Source organism: Cavia porcellus, unplaced genomic scaffold (assembly GCF_034190915.1).
Source record: "Cavia porcellus strain 051 isolate PalLab524CR breed Dunkin Hartley unplaced genomic scaffold, mCavPor4.1 scaffold_11, whole genome shotgun sequence".
NCBI classification, from domain to species: Eukaryota; Metazoa; Chordata; class Mammalia; order Rodentia; family Caviidae; genus Cavia; species Cavia porcellus.
The window spans coordinates 17,696,952-17,720,549 of record NW_026947494.1 but is presented as its reverse complement, the minus strand read 5'-3'; positions in this window follow the sequence as shown (position 1 = coordinate 17,720,549).

Below are 23,598 nucleotides of genomic sequence, written 5' to 3'. Positions count from 1 at the left end.
TATCTGTTCATTTCCTTGTAGAATCCAGTTCCAGGAAGAACACTGCCAAACTAATTTAATAAAAAACCCACATCTTTGAGATCTGAGCTCTGTGCATACATTGTCAGGCTCCTAATCCTCTACTACACCGTAGGTCAGGGGTGGGTATGGTGCAGTGGGCTGTTTGTATCACTGAGAACACTAAAAGTTTTATCACCCCTGCCATAGGTGATCACCCTGGCAGTCTTCAGCTAGAATCCTCGTAGGCTGGTTTACTTAGAATTGCTCTTGTCCCTCATAGTTTCCCTTAAGATATTTTCCATCTGCTAAGTCCTACAATGCTTTTTTCCCCCCATAAATTCCCATGTGCTCATGCTGTCTTCAAAGCTGAACTCACCCTCATTGAAAAATTTTATTGCAGTGACTCTCATGCCTGACAGTACCGGCCTGAGCAAAGCTTCTTTACCACGGTTTACTGATTCTTTTTTAGCAGAGGTGAGGGTCAGTGAAGGACAAAATTTATGATTTAGGGCAGAAATCAAAGAGCACGGTATGAGCCGTAGACTGGAATCAGCATGCAGTAATTTAGTTACTAGCCACAGTGGGTACAATTCTAAATTGCTTAGTACCTGGGCTCACATTCTCTCTCCACTACTGGGTAGTTTTACTTGACACTGATAAATCCAGAAGAACAAAATTCTCAAAAGCTCCTGTGCTTTCCTGGCCAGGCCAGTGGATTCAGGCTGTTACTCTGAGCGATTTATTCCCTTTCATGACAGTCTGAGCCCACCCTATTGCCCCAACAACTTCAGCTGGGTTTTATCATCATCTCACTTGCTTTCAGCATCTGGAAAAATCAATCACACTGTTGATTTGCCTTTCCCAACATTACCAGCAATGTTTCTATTTGAAATACATACATCTTTATTTGGTGTAAAGTTTTACAAAATACAGTACAAGTCTTTGCTTTTAAGTAACTTATTTTCCTTTCTATCAAATATCTATTAAAAATATAAAATGGGCAGAAATTGTCAACTTGAAACTGTAGGGACATATTGTAAGAAAAATTATACTTGTGTTCCCGTTATGTCCCATTTGTATTTGGGTTTCTAACCAGTATTAAGGTTTGAAGCAGTGTACTGTGATATTCCAGACCTTGAAAAAGCCTTTAAAAGGAGATTTCTGGATATATTGTCCAAAATTATTTTAGCATCACTATTATTGCTTTCATTCCTTTAGGCTAACAGGGGGGGGTCTGTCCAGAAATACAAACATTCTTGCTGAAAATATCACTGATACTATCAGTTATTATGCCTTATAGCAAAGGAATTTGTCAACCTCAACACTATCACCACTGAGAGCTAGTAGATTTCAGCCCATTAATATTGGATATAAAAGAGAAACTTCTGCTACAAGGTGAAAAAAGTAAATTTATGAAGCACAAATTCTGTTTCTTAAGCTAATTTAGTGAACAGTCTTGGGAGCTGTCATGTTATTTGCAATAGAAGTAGCATTAGTAAGAAGAATTATAATATTTAGTTTTTTTTTAAATTTCCATACTTCACAATTTATGAAAATAAAGCATTGTAGAAACTGTATTTCAGGTTTTTATTTATTATGAGATTATCTCTTTTTTTGCAAGATTCAGTAAAAAATAACTTTAAAAGCATATACTATCACCAAGGGAGCAGTCATTTGTTTGAAATTAGTGAAGAGATTTGTTTTAATAAGGAATATTTTTATGTTATTATATTGAGTTGTGCCCAGAGCAATTAGCTTTCCACACACAGTAGATGCAAAGTATTTGTTTTTTAAAAATTACTTAATGCTGTCATAATGTTCTAGTTTTGTTCACTAGACTTCAGCTGTTTTAAACATTAGAGAAGAGTTGTGGCTCTGCAGCTCTGTGATGATTTGTCTGCTCCTCCTCTCAACATCTGCAGTTTATAGAGCCAAAGGCATAGAATTGTGGGAAATTCATAGCCTCTGTTTTTAAAGTCATTATGATATAGCTGGATAGACTCAACAGACTAGTTATTGGCATGGGAAATTAAGCAAATGTGATGAATACTTTAATTCTACCCTTTCACACTACTTAGTAACCCCTTCATTTTCCTAGAGTTACAGACAACAATTAATTAATAGTAGGGTGTGGAAGATAAAAACATGATAGCTATGTGTTAAACTTGGGGTCATTACTATACTAATTCCTAGGTTCTCTCCTTTGTTGACTTGTGTTCTATTTAGAAATATGCTATTTTCTTCAGTTTCTGCTTTCAGTAAGCTGTATTGCCCTTGAACTTTTCTTGAAAAACAGGTTGAGTCTAAGGGTTGGTTCCATTCCATAACAAAATTTTTTTCAACGTAATAAAAAGCATCGTGTTTTTGTGTTTCTGTCTTAGTAAGAAGACCTTATGAATTATAGGATTTTGATAATTATATGTGTGTGAACGTGAGCATATATATATATATATGTATATATATATATATATACATATATATATGTACATATATATATATGTATATATACATATATATATTATATATATATATATATGTATGTGTGTGTGTGTGTACTACTGTTTCATCTCACATTACAATAAATGTAGCTAAATATAATTATCCTTATTTTTATATGAATCTTGATCAGTTAAGTAGAAATGATATTCTCTGAAAAGATGTTGACAGCTGAAGAGAATATAATCCAATATCATTTGGTAGTGATAGAACTGAAAGGATCTGCATTGTAGATGATGGTTTTAATCTTTCTTTATGTCTTGTTTTCATTCTCTAAACGATTTTCTGATCTCCTACTTTATAATTGGTTAATTGTTAATAGTGAAATGTTAATTAATTATCAATAATTAGTAGCAGAACTTTTTCAATGTATATATTGTAAACTGCTTTGATATTTTTAGAATATATTTAAGCTACATGACACATGAAAATGTTTTTATAAACTTGTGAAAAATTAACAAGTATTTGAATGATATTCTATGTTTATATAAAGTATGTATCAGATTTTTGGAAGAAATGACTATATTAAGGTGTAAAGTTTTAGCAAATTCTAATACAGTAATTTATATAAAATATTAAACTTTAAACACTTGTTAAATAAATATGTAAGAGATAGAATGATGGATAGGTTATTAAAATTAAAAGAGGGTATATAACAGAACTATGATGAAAATCAGAGAAAATGTTTGATTTAATATACATTACTTTTTTTCTAAAAGTGTTTGTAAACAGTAAATTGTTAAACATAATGCACAGAGAAAAATACAAACACAAAAAAATTGTGGTAAAAAGATTTCAGTTTTCAGTTGGAGTTCAAAAACATTAAGCAAACTTTGAGCCATACCTAATGACTATATTTGTTGTTACACCTACTAGACCTAACGCTGAGAAACCTTGTGGAAAAACCAAAGGAAAAGAAGTTTGAAATATCAGGCTTCTGCACTAAGCCCTCCTAAATTCTTCTCTTTGGCTGTTTACCAGTGTGTTATATGTCAAACCATTTACTATAATCCTGATGTCAAATAATTCACACTGAAATGTAGTGATGACACCAAAAGGGTTTGTTAAATGTAATTTTCTACAGAAGGGACAAGAATATGCTCCCCAAGTTGCAGTGGAAAGTAGTTGCTTTGTAAATATCTTCGCATTTTTGTCCATAAGTGAAACAGACAGAATCCTATTCAAAAAAACTATAGGATTTTCTCAAATAGTTATATTTATTTGGACATGAAATATTTCCTAATTTCTCTGCCTGAGTGATAGCAAGTCTCACAATTTCATAACCTGAACTGACCCTTATAGATTCTCATGGTTGTTTACACTTAGTAACAGAAATTCTCATTTAAAACATGACTGTAAGCTTTGAAATCCTTTCCAGTAAGCTTTGAAATAGCTCTCTACTTCACTTTGAGTATAATCCAAACTCTTTATAGCTACACAAATCCTCACCGGGTCACCACCCTCTTAGTTCTTACACAAATTGAGTTACTATACTCCTATTCATTGCTTTCCATTACCAACCATATGAGCAACAGTTTCACATGAATCCTACATTTAAGCTTTACATAGGTTGTGTCTGGACCAGTTTTCCCTCATTGGCTTCATGGCAAAGTCCTTCAACTCTTCAAATTTTGGTTAAATACTATCCCAATAGCTACTATTATCAGCCTAAATAAAACTGAATCCCACCCTCAAGATGTACTCACAGCTGTGATTCCATCAGTACTGTATTTCCTTCCACAGGGATTGTTGAGTTCTAATGTAGCATAAAGTGTATGTTTATCTTTATCTGTCTCCACATCATCTCTAGGATATTATTACATGATATGTGTTAGAAAATTGTCATAACTCACTGACCTAGCCCATCCAAAGACATACAATTTAAGTTAATTCACATGAAAAAGAGGGTAAAATGAGTGATTTGATTTAAATCTAAATGTTGATAATAAACTTGTCAATTACTCTTCAAAACCAATGATACAAGTCACAGATTTGTTTTATTTAAAGATTAAAAGATTATGTAGAATTTACCTAAAGACTTGTATCTGTTGTATGAATTTTAATAAATCTATGACTGTCTTTAAATTCACCAAATTAAGAAAGTAAGTTTGAGTCTAAATCCACATATATTATAATGTATATATTATATTATATATCTTTTAAATTAAACATTTCTGGTCATGAACAAAGGAATAAATTTCAAGTGTCATATATTAAGAATACCTTAATATGAAAAAATGTTATTTGGTTCATTTCTGTAAGCATAATTATGTTCAACAAATCAAGTGTGATATAATTTAATTTTTCATGTTAAAGTTTTACAATTTTCATCTAGTTTAATGCTCAGAAGCTCTCATAATTTTTTCTCACATGGTATTTTTAATTAAATCCTCAGGTTATAAAGTTTTCGTTTTAACATAAAATCTTCCTCACATTTCTCAAATAAAATTTACATCTTATACTATTCCCGCTGGGTATATATATCTGCCTGCCTCATTAACAGTTTGGCGGATTTGCTACTGAAACTAAATGGGTTATTATCTTGCTTTCTTAATCCATAACGAATATTGAATGTGAGAAACTGCAAATAGGAATTGGGCAGAGTCTCTCCATCACCCTCTTCTTGTCCTTCACGATTTCATTATAATGAAAAATAGAGATATAACTCTGAGGAAAAGCCCAAAGGAAAACCATTCTGTTTATTTTGAGTAATATTCTTCTGGTGGTGAAAAAGTAAAATGATAGAAAGGTTAGAATTGGCTTCAATTCATGCTAGCAAAGGTTAGAAATACTTCATTCTTTGGGTCTCAGTTAAGCCACAGTTTCAGTGATTGATACATTAGCCAGAATAGTATAAGAAAAATAAGGTGCAATATGTGTGTGACACTTAGACACAGAATGCTATTGTACATGTTTAAAATTTATAACTTTCAAATGTATCACATAACGAGTATTGACATCTTCTATTGTCAACCTGCCATTTAAACTATTGCCCATGCAAAACAAAAAGCAGTCTATTCACAATGTCTCACGTGGTTGTGCAAATATTATGATTAGAATGTAAAGAGTTTGAGAATCAATTGTACACATTCAAAATTCAATCTGCCATACTCTTGTAAAGTACTAGTGAACAAGTACAAAAAAAAGAAATCACTTCAGTTATGTCATGGTGATATTTCATAACATTTTTTATAAATATTCTAAGGAGAATCTAAGAAATACAGCCAGGATATTGGTGTTAAACATTTTCTCCTTTTAAAAATTTATTCATTTACAATTAAATTAAATCTGATAAGTTTTGGATTGCTCATAAGTTGCACCACTCTCTTAACATGATATTGTCCACATGTTTGTCAATGAAAACGTCTAATGGGTCTACTTCATATATTTTAGTTTCTGTACTATAATTTACCAGTTTGAAAGGCTAACAGTTCAGGTTTTTCTCAAAAATATGTTTGTATAAAAGACATTTACCCTTTGAAAATGTGCAAGTATTATATCCAATAGTTGCCAGAAAATAGATATCCTCTATTGATGTCAGTTAACACTCTTCATTGGTAATAGAATATCTGCAGAGGTAATAAAATTTTGCTTTCATAATAAATTATATTGTTTTCTCAAATAGCTTTTAAGTTACATATAAGAAAAACTAAAACACTCCTATTTCACAATTTTATTTAAGTATAATCTATTATCCTTTATTTATTTTAGACCCAGTCAACCAAGCATGGTAAAACATGCCTGCAATCCAAGAAGGCCAAAGAGAAAGGATCACTAGGGTTAACTCTTAGCTTAGCAAGATCTTATCTCAAAATATTAAATAAAAGAAAGGGGGCCAAGGCTGTAACTCGGTATGGAATCTCTGGGTTCACTCCGAAGTGCTGGACTTTTTCTTCATTCTTCTGGTAGCCAATCCTTAAAGTGTGGATCCCACAAGTGGAGAAGGAAGACAGGTAAGTGGGTCCCTTCTTTCTAAGTGCTTCTTGGAGGGAAGCTGGGACTTGGCTGGGCTGGATGAGGGAGAGGAAAGACAAATAAAGAGATGACATGTAAGGTCGTGGGTGGCATATAATGTCCCTTTGCAGTGGTGACATGTAAAGCTTTTAAGTATAGAGAAAACTAACTAGGTTTCAGTAGTCAGACAGGGACAGAAATCTCTGAGACCCTCTGGACATCTGAAAAGTGGGAAAGCATGCGTGACCTACTGCATAAGAAGCAGTTTATGTTTCTCTCTTCCACTTCAAACTTGCTTGAAGAATGCTGTTCCCATAATGTGAAGAAAGTTTGTTAGCTGCATTTGTTATATTTCCAGAGTTCAGCCTATTGCAAAATTATTTATTAAAAAAAAACCTCTGGGTCTAACCCTCAAAACCACAAACAAACAAATACATAAATTTTATTCTGGAAAGAAAACTGAAAAACTAGATATGTCTCATTACATCTATACATAAAACAAACAAAACAAAACACAAAATTTCTGTGACTTTTATATCTAAGTATTCCAGAAACCACTGGTCAACAATTCAGCATGGTGGTGCCTGTCTGAAATTCCAACATTAAAAGAGGCTCCTAATTTAGAAGGATTGCAAATTTGAGATGAGAAATTTAATAATACTTGTGAGATTGTATTTCAAAATAAAAATGGAATAAAAAACTGAGTCTGTAGTTCCATGTCAAGGCTGTGGGTTAAATCCTTAGCAATACAAACAGATTAGATTATGATCAGCTCAAGAGCATTCTGCTCTCTTGACTGGGCTTTGAAAATTCAGGTACCATTTGTCCTTTTACAGTTGCATCATATGATAATGTATTTTTTTTACCTTCTCCGAAATACATCATCAATGGAGAAAGAGGTCCTCAAAGGACACTAGCATGCCAAAACCTTAAACTCAGACTTCCTTACTTCTATGAGAAATATATTTTTATTAAATTATCATCCCTAAAAGAATATTGTAATGACAACTAGATGGACTAAAATCTTTAATATTATTTGTTGTTATTTTATTTATTTCTCGTGTATTACAAATTATCTGTAGGCTATAGTATTTCATCATTTATATGTCAACATGCAGTATACAAAGAGGGAAATTTTGCTGGTATTTTTATGCTTTCATCTTTGCTAGAGCTTTAATCCTTATGTAAGCCACAACTATAACGTTCTCACAAGTTGTGAATTCCATTTAGCTGAATAGACTATAGTTTTGTTACTAACTGATCATCTTCAGGGGATTTTCACTGCATATATTGTTTAAACAAAAGTTTAATTGCATTCATTTTCAGATTCTTGTAGGGCTTCATTAGTTTTTAAATAGCAGTGGAATTTAGTTTAGTGTCTGTAGATTTTCCTTGGCACATTATCCTATTTACAAGTTGCTTTTTACTCTCCCTTTCTGAGATGCTTTTAATTACCTGGATTCCAGGCTATACAAAGCCCAGATCTAAGTAGTATTCATTGTAATGACTTCTTTTAGGGGGTACCTTTTTCTTGGAAGAAAGTAGCTATGCAGATGTGCTTGCTGTTCAAAAATCTTATAATCCCAAAATATCTACAGGTCAAGGCACATCATTCTTCCACGTTCCTTGCTACCTGTCTTGGTTACTTTTCTCTCACTGCTGAGATAAAATACTCAGAACCCAAAACTAAGGAAAAAAAGGTTTATTTGGCCCAAATTTGTGGAAGTTTAGTCCAAAATCAGCTGGCACCAAGCAGGTTGGCATGGTACAGGGGAAACACGCGAAGGTGGGAGAAGACCGTAAAGAAACAAGAGCAAAAGTGGGAGATGAGCAGGCCCTTTTACTCCCTTACCTTTTATGTAGGCCATACCCTGCCTCTCACTGCAGATGCAGCACTCACAGAATCTCCATGCCTTCCTTTTGCACAGCATGAGGATACTTACAAAGCAAGGACCCTGGTTCCCCCTGTGTCTCCTAGTTAAACTTCTAAATTTCTCAAGTTGACTCAATGTATCAACCATAACAATCCATACCTTGTCAATTTGATAATCAGACACATTTCTATAAACCAGTTTCTAGATAAAAGACACACTTATTCTTAACACTTCCCAACTTGAACATTGTAGCACAGGTTTAAGCACCCTTAAAGACCAGTACTAGATATATCAACATTATATTGCATCAGAACCACAACATTTCATCTTTGGTTCCCCCATACTCATGAGCATCTCTATGAAAAAAGCATTTAGCCTCTCTCTAAAGGTTGCCAAAGTCCTAGCTGTTTCAGCACTGTTGAAAAGTCCAAGACCAAATAGCCTCTGAGATTTAAGGCAACTCTGAGCTGCAAACTTCTGTACAAGTGAAAGGAAAATTAAACATTTTCAACATTCAATGACCAAGATAAAACAGAGGACACAAAGAATTGGGACAAAAGCAAATCCAAAATGAAGCAGGGCAAACATTACGTCCTGTACTTTCATGTCCAGCACCTGCAGCAATCTGTGGCAAATTGTGAGCTGCAAATGGCTTGAGGGACTCCATCCCTAAGGCACTACTGCTGATTGTAACTCATAGCTTCTCTCTTAGGCCTGCTTTGCTCCATGCTTGAAGTTTTCCTTAGATGATCCACATTCCTGGCTTTTTCCAACTTCTGGGGTCTCCACTATACCTTTAGCTTCACATTCACAGAGTCATGCCCTGCCCTCTCAGGGCCACACTTTCTGGCCTCCCAGGCCTTCTGAAATTGAGATGGAAGCCTTTTTAGCCTCAGAACTCTTGTACTCTATATGCACCTAAAATCAGTACTATGCAGATGATGCCAAGGTCTGCTGCCAGCAGGTGCAGTAGCCTGGCTTTACTCTCCTGGCTATGAGGGTTGAGTGCCTGAATCACTAGGTACTCTGAGTACAATTCTGAGGAACAAGTTTTCTGTGCTGCACCATTCCAGATCACGGTGCAGGCACTGCCATTCTGAAACATGGTGCTCTGCAGTTTTAACCTGAAAGCAAAGTTTTTCACATTTGCAATTTTGAGGCTGCAAAGACTGGAGATTTGCTGCTGTTTGTGATGCGTTCACATGATCCAGCACATCATTTAAGTAAGTTTCCCTTCTTTAGATTTCTTTATGGCTTTATTTTGTTTTGCTTTATGTTGTTGAAATTTTGGCATTTTTTGTAAAATGTCTTGTTATGTAGAAGAAACTCACAATCATCCTGCCTTGGCCTCATAATAACTGAGAGTGTATGTATCTGCTACTGTACCTCACTACTCTGCATGCTGTTTTAATGAGTGGGTGGGTTTGGAGCAAGCAGACATGAGTTCCACAAAGCCGATCTCAGATGTGCCTAAAATTTGTATTTATATCTGAATCACAGTCCCATGTTCTTTTAACTTTACAGCTAGCACATGCAAATTGTTTTTTACTGAAAGGTGTTTGTTCTCATTGATGCCACCACTTCATAAAACAAAAAACAAAACAAAACAAAAAACCTCACAGTGTTGATTTTTCACTCCTAGATTACACCACAAGCAACAGAGATTAGAAAAAAATGCCAAACATAAACTGGTGTTTTCTTTGTTTTGTTTTTTTTCCTCTCCCTTGGGCTAATGTGAGCTTAACATTTCATTTCAGGGCAAGTTTGATGTTTCTATTTGAGGAAAAAAATCTCCGCTCCAGAAACTAATTAAAAATTTTATTCTAGCTCCAGGAAGTGAAACAGTTTAATGTTAATTCTAGATACTGCTTCTTCAAAAGCACAGCTTCATCTCCTAAGGAATATTCTTAACCTTTCATCTTGTTTGGTTAATTTTTTCTGAATAGTAAAGACTCAAAAATTTTGCATATATTTACAGAATAATGCTTCCTAGCTACTATGCAAACAGGACTGCAGTATTTGATCTCACAGAAGTTGAAAATAGAACAACAATGACCAAACACCTGGGGGAATGGTGCCTAGGCTGGAGTGGACTATCGACAGGTATGTATACTTATTAAATAGCAGGAATAAATTCTGCTCTAGGCCACAAGAAGTTGAGTATATTAGTTAACAGAAGTGTATTATTTATGTAAAAATAATAGGAAGAAAAGAATTTGAATGTACTCATCATTAAGCAATGACAAAGTTTTGAAGCGATAGATGTACTAATTACCAACAGTGACACACTTACTACCCAAAGAATAGAGAAATTAAAGCACCACATTAGGGGCCAGGGATATAGCTTGCAGACTTCTGGTCTTCTGTGTTTAGAATATACCAGTGACAGGGATTTAAGAGGCCTTCTTTCATGAAATGGGCCTCAGTAATAATAGTGAACTAAGTGAATAGTGAACTCAGTGTTGTAGGAAAAGAGTTTGAAACTGTGGTGTAAGCATTTTTAAGTTGTTATGGCAGTTTGGTATTTCAAAGATGATAACAATGAATTACAAATGAATAAGAATAAGCTGTCTTAGGGGATTTAGCTCGGTGGTGTAAGTGCCTGCCTGGCAAGCACAAGATCATTTCAATGCCCGGTACCAAAAAATAAAAGTAAAAAAAGAGAATAAGCTATCTTAGAGTATTGTTAACTTCTGATTTTATTGAAAGAACAAGTGGTAGGCAGCACAGATTCCTAAATAAGGAGTCAATGAGTGAAGTCAGGTGTAACAGCACGCATCCCTAAGTCCCAGGTCTTCTGACTGCTTAGGCAGGAGAATCACTTGACTCCCTGAGAAGGAGGCTAACCTGAGCAACACACTGATCTTCTGTTAAAAAAAAAAAAAAAAAAAAAAAAGAGAGAGAGAGATTTAAATACAGTTTAAAAATGAATATTCTTTTTGAAAAAATGTAATCAGTAAGGAGGGAAGTGATAAGAGTAAAGTAACTTTTCATTTTAAGGATTTACTTTTAAGTGGAACGATAAGTAGAGCACATAAATTTTGGTTAGATCAGTTTTACTTACCTCCAGAATCACTGTTGACTCTCTGAAGCTCATAAATTGATAATGACCCGCCAGGAGCCACGTGTCAATGAAACATTGTGATTACTGTGATAAATCCACACAGAAGGACTTCCTAAGTCACAGATATGATAAGAGGGAGGTTAATTCAGGGTTTTAGACATGACTTGTTGAAATCACACACTTGGGTCTTGTAAATATAAAAAGATTTAGAAAAACACATTTTGAAAGATTTGCCTTGGAATAAGGAAAGAAAAGTAAGTAGGTGCAGACTAAGGATAAATTATTAGTATAACATCTGCGGGAAAAAAGGACAAAGAAAATAATGAAGTCTGAAGCTTCAAAAAAAGTATTTTCTTTTAGAAGAAAATAGGGTTTTTTTTTTGTTGTTTCGTTTTTTGTTTTTTGTTTTTTTTTTTTTTTTTTTTTTTTTGGTTTTTTGTCCGTCTAAACTTTAGTTAGATCAGTAGGTTGATCACAGGCATTGCAAACAGAATGAAATTTTAAAAATATGTAAGTACAAGAAGGCATGATGCCCTGTATTAAAAACCCAAGTAGCACTTAAGACTGGCAGAACATCCAAAGAAGGTGAAAATTGAAATGTAAGCAATTTATTTGATTCAAATAGTATACATTTAGATAATTTTCAACTGGCATAAATCTTCATATAAGCCCTTAAATTAAATGAAATTACTCATTTCATTTCTTACAGATTCAACTACATGAGGTAGTCTATCCAATGCATTGTGTAATTCTCACAAAATAAAACTGTTCTTAACAAATGTAAATGAAATACCCGATTCAGATGCCTTTGAAAAGCAACAATCAGTTGTACATATTTTCCAGTCTACATCAATACATTCCATTTTCCTAAGTTTCAGAAAACTAGTTAGAATGCCCAGAGGTCTTCATAGTAGGAAAATGAGAAAGGAAACATGAGAGCAATCAAACTTCAATCTTTGTGCAGAACGATTCAGCAGGTAATTAATTCTAGGTAACTGCTCAGCTGCCCCTTATTTTCTCTGAATACTTTCAAATATATGCAATGTTTTTAAAAAGATTTTTACTCTCGTAATTCTGCCACTCATAATGCTGAGGGAGAAGGTTTTTAAGTTTGTTCCAACCTGGAAAATTTAACAAAAGAAAACAAACAGTGCTGAAATGTAACATGTAACTTAGTGGTAGAATTCAGCCTTGCATGCATGAGGCTCTGCGTTTAGTTTGCAATGCCTTTTTCCCCCTAAAGTTTGTATTTGTTCGTGTGTATGTTTCTATGTGTGTTTGTGATCACTGCATATTTCTCCATATGAATTTATGCTGCTTGTGCAGAGATATAACATTCTTCTTTTTTGATTTCAACCAGCTTTATTTCTTTTTCTCTGCTAATTGCTTTATCTGTTTTATTTTGTGGTTTATACTTTCAGGGACCTTAAAAAATATCATGATCTAACTCAATATTGCAATTATTTTCACCTGTGCTTTCTTCTAAGAATTTTAAACTTTCATATTGAAGTCTGCCAGTCCTCTGCTACCTGTTTGCTCTACTCATTAATTGAAGTGGGCTATTAAAGTCTCTCCCTATCATCATACAACTGTCCTTTTCTATTCATATTTAATGCCTGCTTCATAGAATTTGGCAACAATTTTTTAAACCTTTCTTTTTTAATTTCATATTTTTAATTGTAATTACATGTTTTTGTTTCATAATTTTTAAAAGTAAATACATTGTTGATCCTTAATCAATGAAGGCATGTTAAATACTTTGAAAAGTTGACTTTGAAAAGTCGACTTTGAAAAGTCAGAAATACTTGCTGTGTTCTCTAAAAAATGAATAAGAAATCACTAAAATATTTTATATTACTTATGCTAATGGAAGGGGAAATGAAGTATTTAAATCTTTGATAATGTTTCCTGCATATATGTCTATAATTACACATTGTGTAATTACTGCATAAATTTTTAGTCTTTTATCTGAATTTAGTAGAGCCACAGTGCTTTTTTTGTTATGATTTACATGAATTTTTAAAAAAAAAATTTCCATCTAACTGTGTTTACAAAGAAAGAGTTCTGTAGTAAGCATATAATTATGTTCATTTTTTTTAAAGTTTCAGGAAATCTTTTTTTTTTGATTGGAGATTTTAATTTATTTACATTTAGCATAATGTGTAATAATGAGGGGTGTTTACTTCATGCCAGCAGCACTTTTATACCAATGTTTTTCTTTAACATTCTTCTTTCGATGTAGTTGTTTTTTGCAATAGTACATTTTTTCTTTTATCATTTCACGTATAATCTATAAGCATTTTCTTTATGATTATCCTGTGAATTAGCGAAACGTTCTAGAGTTATAATAATGATAATTCCAATTATACACAAAACATCTTTTATAGTTGTGTCTTTTCTCATATTATTGTTATAAATTACCTTTATGCATTTTGTATACATTCATAAATTTATTGTTGCACATTTTGCATTTAAACCAATAAAAGTTCAATTAAAATTTGGGCTATAAAGTTTCAATAATATGTAATAATATGAGTTTACGTGTCTCCCTTTGTACTTTAACTAGAGAGCTCAATATTTGATTATAATTCTATTCTGTCTAGTACTGTTAAATTTCCACTCAAACTACTCTTTCTTTTTATTTTTGTTTATTTTTGACAGGATAAGTCCTATGGTAATAAACCTCCTTATCTTTTATTTTTTGGGCCTATTATAATTTCTCCTCTATTTTTTGTGGTCATTTTTTCCAGACATAGTAAAATAAAATTCAACAAAACAAATATGCAAAAATGTTTTGCAACTGTTTTTCTACTATGTAAAAATGAATGGACATAAACATATAACTACAGAATTTGACTTTCATATGATTTACAGAGATAATAGGTTCAATAACCTGAAACTCCAGTTTGGGGACAATGACTCATTTATTGGTTGGTTTGCTATATAGACCATATTGTCTTTGAACTCATGATGTATGCTGGTTTAGTACTGAATTTGCAATTCCCCTGCCTCTTTTTTCTGTTTTCTGGTATGAGCGGTGCACAATCCTGTGCCTTCCAGGACACTGAGTTTTCTAGGGTCTTAAAGAACAACTAGGTATCCTGAGGCTGTACATCACCTGGAAAGCATTTTGGTTTTGCATCTTCACTTTTTTATACTAACGCTTAAAAATTGAAACTAGAGTTAAATCAAATTCCATGCTTGCAAAACTATGAATTTTCAAACCTCACTAGAAAGACATCTATGAAATATTACAGAATTTAAAATATATCACTGAATATTTCTGATGCTTTATGAATGCATCAAAATATATACTATGAACACTATAGAATGAACACTGAAGAATGACTTTAATACTCTATTCATGGTGCAGATGATTTAGCTAATATTAATATACATACATATATATGCATATAATTCTGCATCTCCAATGAATGATAACCTAATAAGCAACAAAGAAAATATTCTCACAGTAGAAAATTTTCTGTTGCTTTTTCAAAACCTTTTTTACTTTCTTCAGAGTTAATAAATGGAGACAGAGTTATTGGTCATGAATAGTAATTGTGTTTTGATATCTATGTGAAGTCAATAAACCAAAGAAATTCAGTACTTTTCATTATACTTTTAGAAGTGAACTACTCTATGATTGAAATTTTTTGCAAGTTTTCAATAACACCAAATAAATGCATTATATTGAACAATTAATCAGATTTATTTACAGTCAGTATCAGGGGTAAATTATACTCATTAAGAATAAATATATTTATATCAAATTAACAAAGAAAATAGTATTTGATAAATGGAAAATGGATTAGAGATGATTTTGGTGATCAATTATTTCATTAACTTTGACACTGCATTTAAAATATTACCTCATGAAATACAAAGTCATCATTTTTTGCAAACCCACAGCTTATAATTCAGAATCTTTAAGAAATTAATATTTAATGAGGAATTAATGAATATGGCCTGCTTAAGCACAAATTTTTGAAATAGAAATGCACCAACATTGTGCAAAAAAATACACTAATTGTTCAATTGCTTGTTTAGAGGTAGATTTTTAACCATCTAAAAGCATTATTTAGAGAGTCCAAGTGTAAGAATTTATAAATAATGAATTCATGTGAAAGGAACAGGTCTTAAAGCTCTTTGGACAAGAACTGTGCTGTGCTTCCATGGGCCCAAAGTGACCAAGAAAAGTGACCATGGACTCAAACTTTCAAATCATGAGCCCCCCGAAATACTTTCTTCTTTAAATAACTTTTCCTTGGGTATTTTGTCACAGTAACAGAGAATCATGGAAAGCTGCACATAATCCTTTCATCTAGAAAGCCAAAATCCCACTTTGTCTTAAGTATATTGCCCTCAGTTACTTAGAAACAGCCTGTTTCCAAAAAGGATTCCAATGTTCTTCAGTGGATTAAATGCATCTGCCTAAAATGCATTTTTTTGTTTTGTTCTTTAACATCTATTACCTGTGAGGTTTCACGTGTTTCTCTCCCACCAGAATGAAAGATGGTGAAAGAAGAAATTATTACATCTTCACTGACCAGATCTGTCCAACACATATTAATTATTTGTCAGGAATAGAAATTTTGTATCATAAAGTTCAATTTTGGAAAAGTGCAATGAATTTTAGTTTGATGAAAATGTGGAGTAGCTAAAAGTTTTTGAGTTGCTAAGTTTAGTGATGAAGGATGCAGTTTAAGACAATCTGAAATCAATATAAAAGATGGATCATAGTAGAAGAGACTGAGATCCAGAGAGCAAAAAGGGCAAGGAATGAGGAGGCTAAATTACAGCCGCCAGCAGAAAAAAAAAAAAAAAAAAAAAATGCGATGACCAGGGAAAAGCTGTGTAGGAAAAGCAAGCTCAGACCACTCGGATTCCTGTCTCAGCCTCTTCCAGCTGCAGCACCAGCGTGCTCCGGGTTGGTGGAGGTGCTCAATACTGGAACCGTCCCTCCGCCCCATGATATTTCAAAGCTTTTTCCGTGCTTTCCAATACTAAAATACTGGAAAATTTACTACATAAATATGCATAACACTGATGGTTTCAAATCACAAATTTCCCAAAAACTCTGGAAAATTCTCAACATACCAAAACATAAAGGGAATTTCTGCGTGTTTGCATATTCACCTTCACAACAAAATAGAAGATGCGTTTTTTAGTGAAAATAATTTTCAGCATGAACATTCCTCATTGCCGAACACTCACAGGACTGTTAAGGTCGCCTTTACATATTTGACCAACTATATTTTAATTTTCTGAGATTCTCTGTTGCCATATGTTTGACTGGGCAGGAATCACATACTATTTACTTGGATAAGCCACTTCTACTGATGACAAAGATGACTAGTTTTGAGAAACTGATCAGAATGACTAAAGTCCCAGAGACTACAAATAGGAATAACATTTAAAAGACAGGAACTAATTTCATGTTAATGTATAACTATTTTATTAACAAAGAAAAACAATATCATATAGTATGTGTATATAAAATATTTTATAGCATAAAGACACATTCCTACCTAGACAGAAAGAGGTTATCTATCACTGTGACTGAAATAAATTTACCAGGGAGGTTCGAGGGATCATAAGAGTACGTAAGGTGAGAAATAGGTATTGAATGGGGAAAAAAAAGTAAAGATATGGCATGTACAGGTACAAATTCCTTATAATGAATGTGATCAGAATGTATATCTAAAATGTACCAATAAACTTAATTACTAAAAATTAAGAAGGTAATTTAGGACCAGGATTTAGCTCAGCAGCTCCAGCAGCTGCCTAGTAAGTTGAGATCATGAATGAAAAAAAAAAAAAAAAAAAAACTTTAAAAAAATGAAAATGAAAAAATAAAATGGCAATTTAAAATTGTTTTCTTTTGAATTAATTGCCCTAAGCAAAGATGCATTTTGAGAAAAGTCATATTAAAATTAGTACCTAATTACTTCCCAGCTGTTATTTAGCTCAAGTATGTTCTAATTTCACAGCACAGACTAAATTGTTATTAATCCACTGATTATACATTTAGAATTTACATAACATCAGAGTTTTCATTCCTAAAATTTGTATAGATATTTCTGCAATGTTATATCAATAAGATAGTGAAATATTACACTATTGGCAAAGAAAAAATTAGGTAGTAATAAGCACACTTGTAGACAAATTTATGTATGTGCACATATGCATACACTAATCTGCAGTAATAACTTCTAATTATTACCAATATATCAATTAAATAACTGAAATGCAATGTAATAAGAATCATTAATGTAATTTATTTTACGTTCTATTTTTCACATATTTCTCACTCCCATAATTTTATATGCATATATAAATATTACCTTTGCTGGGTAGTGTCTGTCTAGTTTTTTTGTTGTTATTTCTTCACCGTATAGTTTCTCTGCATTTAGTTAGGTGGTTTTTTGTTTGTTTGTTTGTTTTTGTACGGGGGATCGTACTTACTACCTTTCTTCTTATGCATGCCAGGCAGGTGCTTATGCTGCTGAGCTAAATGTTTTTTCTGTACTTGTGAGTGAACTAAGTCTCTTGTGCATTCTAGGCAAGCATCCCACACTGAGCAGTGTCCACAGCCCAGCACTGACTTTTTAAGTCTTATATTGAAGACAGAGTTCACTGAGTGAAGAGCTGAGTGAAGAGCAAAAGCTGGCTTTCAAGCTAGATCCTCCTGCTTCAGCTTCCAGATTACAGTAGACTACTGCAGGCATGCACCACTGACCCAAAGAGAGGGAATTCCAAAAAGTAGGGTAAGAAAAGAAGGGGATAAAATAGACTCAGCAACAGGGAATCCTGACAAAACCCTGTCTCAGCCAGGTTATGAATGTCAAGCTGACAAAGAGGCCATGTGAACGGTTAGGTTGCCCTATGGGTTACTGGGTTGATGGTAATTTCTAATCAAAGCAGAAGCATTTTCTAATTTTCATTAGAAGAATGTTAGACAAATTTACATGCAAGCATGTTCTGTATGATACGTGACCAGTATTCCACAACATTATCAATGGTAAGAATAAAGAAGTTTGGAAACTGTCATATGCATAAGCAAATTAGAGAGATAAGATCATTAAACATATTATTGTGCACTAGAGGAGATCCTAGAAATAAGAGATAAATTTGCTTCAAAATTAATATATCTACCAAACACATACTTCCATGTCCAAATTGGCTATGGTTTTAAACAAGCATGCTATGTTTGTGAAAGATATGAATATTTGGAAAACCTGAATGCAGGAATGTTTGGAATATTCTTTATTCTCTATGTACATTTTCTGTAATCCTAAAGAGCAATGATAAGAAAGTTTAGCTTTTAAAATTTACTTTGACAAATATTTTGAGAACTTCTAATTGGTTGAAAATATTATTGGTTCTACATTCTTTCAAAATTTCTCTTTTAACTTTTAATAGTTGAGCATTATATTCTGTCTATTTGCCTGTTTATTTTGTGTGGTAACCAATGTGAATTCATTTATTTACTTATTTATTAATTAGGGAATTAGGAATTAAACCTAAGGCCTTTACACTAAGTTACATCTCATGTCCTATATCTTCATTTCTTTCTTTGAAACAGTTTGGCTAACTTGTTTAGATTAGCCTGAAACTTGAGATCTTTTTGGTTCAGCCTCCAAAATACTAAGATTATAGGCTTGTGTCACCATCATAAATTTTAATTCAATTTTTGTACCATATTTTCAATACATTCAGGATTGTATCAATGCACATTCAAGTAACATTGTATCAAGGCATATTCAAAATTTAGTTAAATTTCAATACCTATTTCTCACCTTACATGTTTTGAAATTTAATTAAATGTGTTTTGAAAATTATGCATTAATTAAAATTGATGCTAATTCTCCAAGTTATCAGGTTTATCCCCGTAGAGGAGAACATTAAACATCATGAGTCCATTATTTCTACACCATATTCGACAGAGACGTTTTAAGAGCAGCTAATAGATTAAAACACAAAAGTCTAACGTGTTGTGATTCAGGCTAACACTTTTAGCCCAGTAGCGAGTGATAGGCATTAAAATATCTATGTTAATCACAGTACTAAATTCATTCTTCCATTTCTTTCAGAGACAGCAGGAAAGATTTGTTATCTTGCTTAGTATTATAAAATTATGTAATGCTTAATATTTGACTGTTTTATTTTTTCAGTATAAGAAAAGGAATTAGCAAGCAGTTTTGTTCTCAGAGGAAGTGAATCTTAACAGTTTATTCAATGAAGAATTAAAGAATTTTTACTTTACAATATTTACTTTAAAGATTTTAGTAAAGGGGAGATTGTTCCCATAAATCTCACTCATCTCTATGGTCCCTCAATGAAAGATAAATTATTTTTGCAAAGCAAAAGAATCTGTGACTCCTGTGACTCCAAAATAATCTAATCTGTGGCTCAAACAAATGTGCACAATGACAAAGTTCCCAGTATAAAAGCTTTAAGTACTTTTCAAAAGTAGATAATAGCTAAATGCACTTTAAAGAGAAAATTACACTACGAATGGTTTGCAATTTTTTTTCCTTGAAGAGAAATCTGAAATGAAAATTTAGTTGTCATCAACAAAAACAGCAACATTTTTTGTTGTTGTTTCTGTGTAGAATAGTCAAGTGATTAATTGCAGCTGGCAATTATTATGTTATTCCTAGTTTGATCTGAGTCCTAAAATTGAAATTTTTCTTCTGTACCTAAGCACGGTGTGAAAGATATCAACAGGAATAACCCTGGAAGACTGACCTTGCCTGATTCTACTTATGGGAGGAAAAAGCAGTCTAAACATTGGTTACTTAGGACAGACTTCATAAATTGAGAAAAACCAAATAATTTTTGCAATGTAGGATTTCACTAATTTTAGGACTATAGAGGTGTTTGGATACAAGTAGACAAAGAAGTAGACAAGGATGGAAAGGAAAAACAATGCAAGAGAACCTTCCGATATTTTGAGTAAGTTAGGATTTTTGAACTATACATGTGTGCTAAAAATGTTGGAATTATAAACCCAGAAACATTCACACATCTGGCCAGAGACTTTATGGTCATATCTGATAAAAATGTAATAAGCATTCCTGACAATCAAAGTCTTGCTTTTGCTAGTGGAATATTGGTATTTATCATAAAACCAAAGTGAAAAATTTACTTTTGTCACAAGAGATTATTTGTGCAAGTTCCAGAAGCAATTAAATTTAAATGTACCCTATCTTGTCCATATATTAAATTGAATTCGTTGGTTTCAACTACAGAAAAAAAATAATGAAACTATTCAGGAAGATGCATGAAGGGATTTATTAGGAATTTAAAAGTACACACTCAAAGAAGCAGAGTGTAATTGTTTAAGGGAGACACATTTGCTTTTGTACCTGGGAATATTATGTTTCTCTTGGAGGGTATGTGTGTGGGGGTAACAGAAAAGCAGCGCATCCCGAAGGACAGTACAGCAATGAACAATTTTACCGATATGGGTAAGTTGAACTTTAAAAAAAAAATAATTCTTTCAGTTTATTCCTTTATTTTAAGGTCAGATTTCTACTCTTCATTTACTTAACTAAGCCAATGTATGGACGGGCAGTTTTCTTCAGGAACCTTAGCTGAGCTGTGTCTGGAAGGAATGGAACCTAAATTAACCCAGAGGATATTGCTGCAGATACGGCCATGGATCACTTTAGCTGTGTCCTGGAAGTTACAATCTCCTTAATGCGTAATTTTTAATATAATTTGTTTGCTTCCTTTCTTTATTGCTTTTCTATTTTACCTCACTTCTAAGGTTTCATGGAGTTCACTTTTATTTTTGCTAAAGTAGAAAAAGCAATTTCTCCTGTAAGTGGCCTATCCAAAGAGAGAGACATGCAGAATCTAAAGAGCTCTGATCTACAATGTGGGGACCATCACAGCTACTCTGACTTAGGTCAAGCCCTATGATTTCATGTGGTAAAACCTACACCACACTGTGAGCTCTTAATATGGAGCAATGTCACCCTATTGTCATGTGACACCTTTAAGAGCTGATTAAGATTTAGATGAAGTCATTAGCATAGAGGCTACATGACTGAGTCATGGTGACTTTGTTAAAAAAAAAAAAAATGGGAGAGAGACCTGAAGTACCACATTTTTGTTACCTATGTGTTACCCTAAAGTGCCTGGTGCTGTCACAGGATCTTAGCATGGAGAAATTTGTCACCAGACCCTTGCATCTGAGACAAAGTAAACCTGGTTTACTTTGAGACAAAGTAAACCTGGTTTTATTCAAATGTACCCAATCAGGGATATTTTTTTACAGCAACAGAAAATGAGCTAGTATATCATTTGACAGATGGGTATTTGTATGTAACAAAGCAAAGATTTTCATGGAAAGATAATGAATTTTGGAGCAGTCCATTAATTGGAAAAAATTGGGGCATCATAATATATAATATAGCGATCCATCCCGTTTTCATGATCACTAGAAAGGAGAAGCAACAATAACCACAGGTAACCTTAGCAAACAGTATCCAGATATTTAGTGTGAGGTTCTAAAGAAGAAGAGAATAAAATATAGAATCATTTCCATCGTAAATAAACAAGACTTTTAAAAAGGAGATGAAGAGATAGAACAAAATGGTCAAAAGAATAATTAAATACTTTTGGAAATAAAGAAGTTTTAAAAATAATATGTTTTAATTATTTTATTTCTTGCATAAGGTAATTAAATTAATATCCTAGTTATTTTCAATATTTTGATAGAATGCCATATCTAAGGCTGGTATACACTTTATATGGCTTTTATCAAGGTTAATAAATTATGCTTCCTCTTTTAAAAATTGTTCTATGATTATTTTTCTTCTATTCTCTTTTATTCAGTCATATATTACAGATATTGATAGCTGAAATATTAGGCTATTTAAAAATATCAGTTTTAAAGAAAGCAAATCATTCTGAGCGTCACACCAATATTTAAAAATCGGTGAAGAAAAACTACGTGTTCCTTTTTTATTGAAAGCTGATCTTTAAATTGTAGTCAGAAGTCAGCATGACCTTTAGAATGTAGATATGGTAGGCATCATGGTACAAAATTTAAGAAACCATTTTATTCAGCATACTGAGAACCTCCCAACTGTGACGTACAAAAATGTTTTAAATTTCCCTTCAATTTAAATGTTAAAGCTGTTTTATAGGCCATGTTTACGTTGTGAGCAGTTTTAATATTGAAATGAGATTTGGAAAAACACCCACGCAAATCAGATTTCAGAATGAATGCATCCGTTGACTCATGTGACCAGCAGATAGCGGAATGACTGAGGATATTTAAACATGAAGCCTACTCCTGTGTCAACTCATTTCCCCAGATAACAATGAGTTCAATTCCCTAGCGCTTCCTAAATATGCAGATGTAACACTGCTTCACTGTTGGTTTGTCTGATGAAATTAAGAAAACCTACATTCATAAAATACTTGATACAGGTAATAGATCTTGTAATAGTATTACTTTTCTAACTTTTTTCTTCTAGGAGGTATTTATGAGTAGGTATTTTAAATTTCATTGAGATTTTAAAAATACAGTAAGTGCATTTGTCTTGGCCTTCTGCCTCTGCTGTGTGTGTCTATCTATTTCTGCACTCTTCTTTTCCTTAGGCTTTGTGTCCTGTGTCTAGCCCTACAAAACTTCTCTGGTGTATCTTATATATTATTTTCTAATATACAACCCAATATATGATTGTCTCTGATCCCTTCCCCCAGATGGTTTTCGAATTATGTTGTTCTTTTTAGTCCTGTGTTTGTACGATTAACATTGTTAGCATCAGTTTGTATGCCCATTACATTAAACAACTTTTTTATTCTTTATCCCAGAAGCTAGACATTTTTGCTAACACAAAACACATATATAATTAAACAAATATTTTCATGCAAAGAATAAACCATTTTCCATAAAAAAGAAGACCCATATACCATCAATTAAATGGAAATGAAAAATAAATAGCTAACCTTATATGTTACCTCTAGTTAAATTTATTTTAAGTGCTTTATTTCTACCATCTGTTACAAATTTCCAGCTCCCTAAATATTCTGAATAGCAAAAATTTAGTTTCCTTCCTCATTTTCTGCCCTTGTGAATCAGTTCACTCCAAAAATCCCTCTGCATGAGAATGAATGGTAAATAGTGAGATGCTTGAGAAAGATGTAAACTTCTGACAACCTTGTGAGTTTCTACAGAGTTTAAAC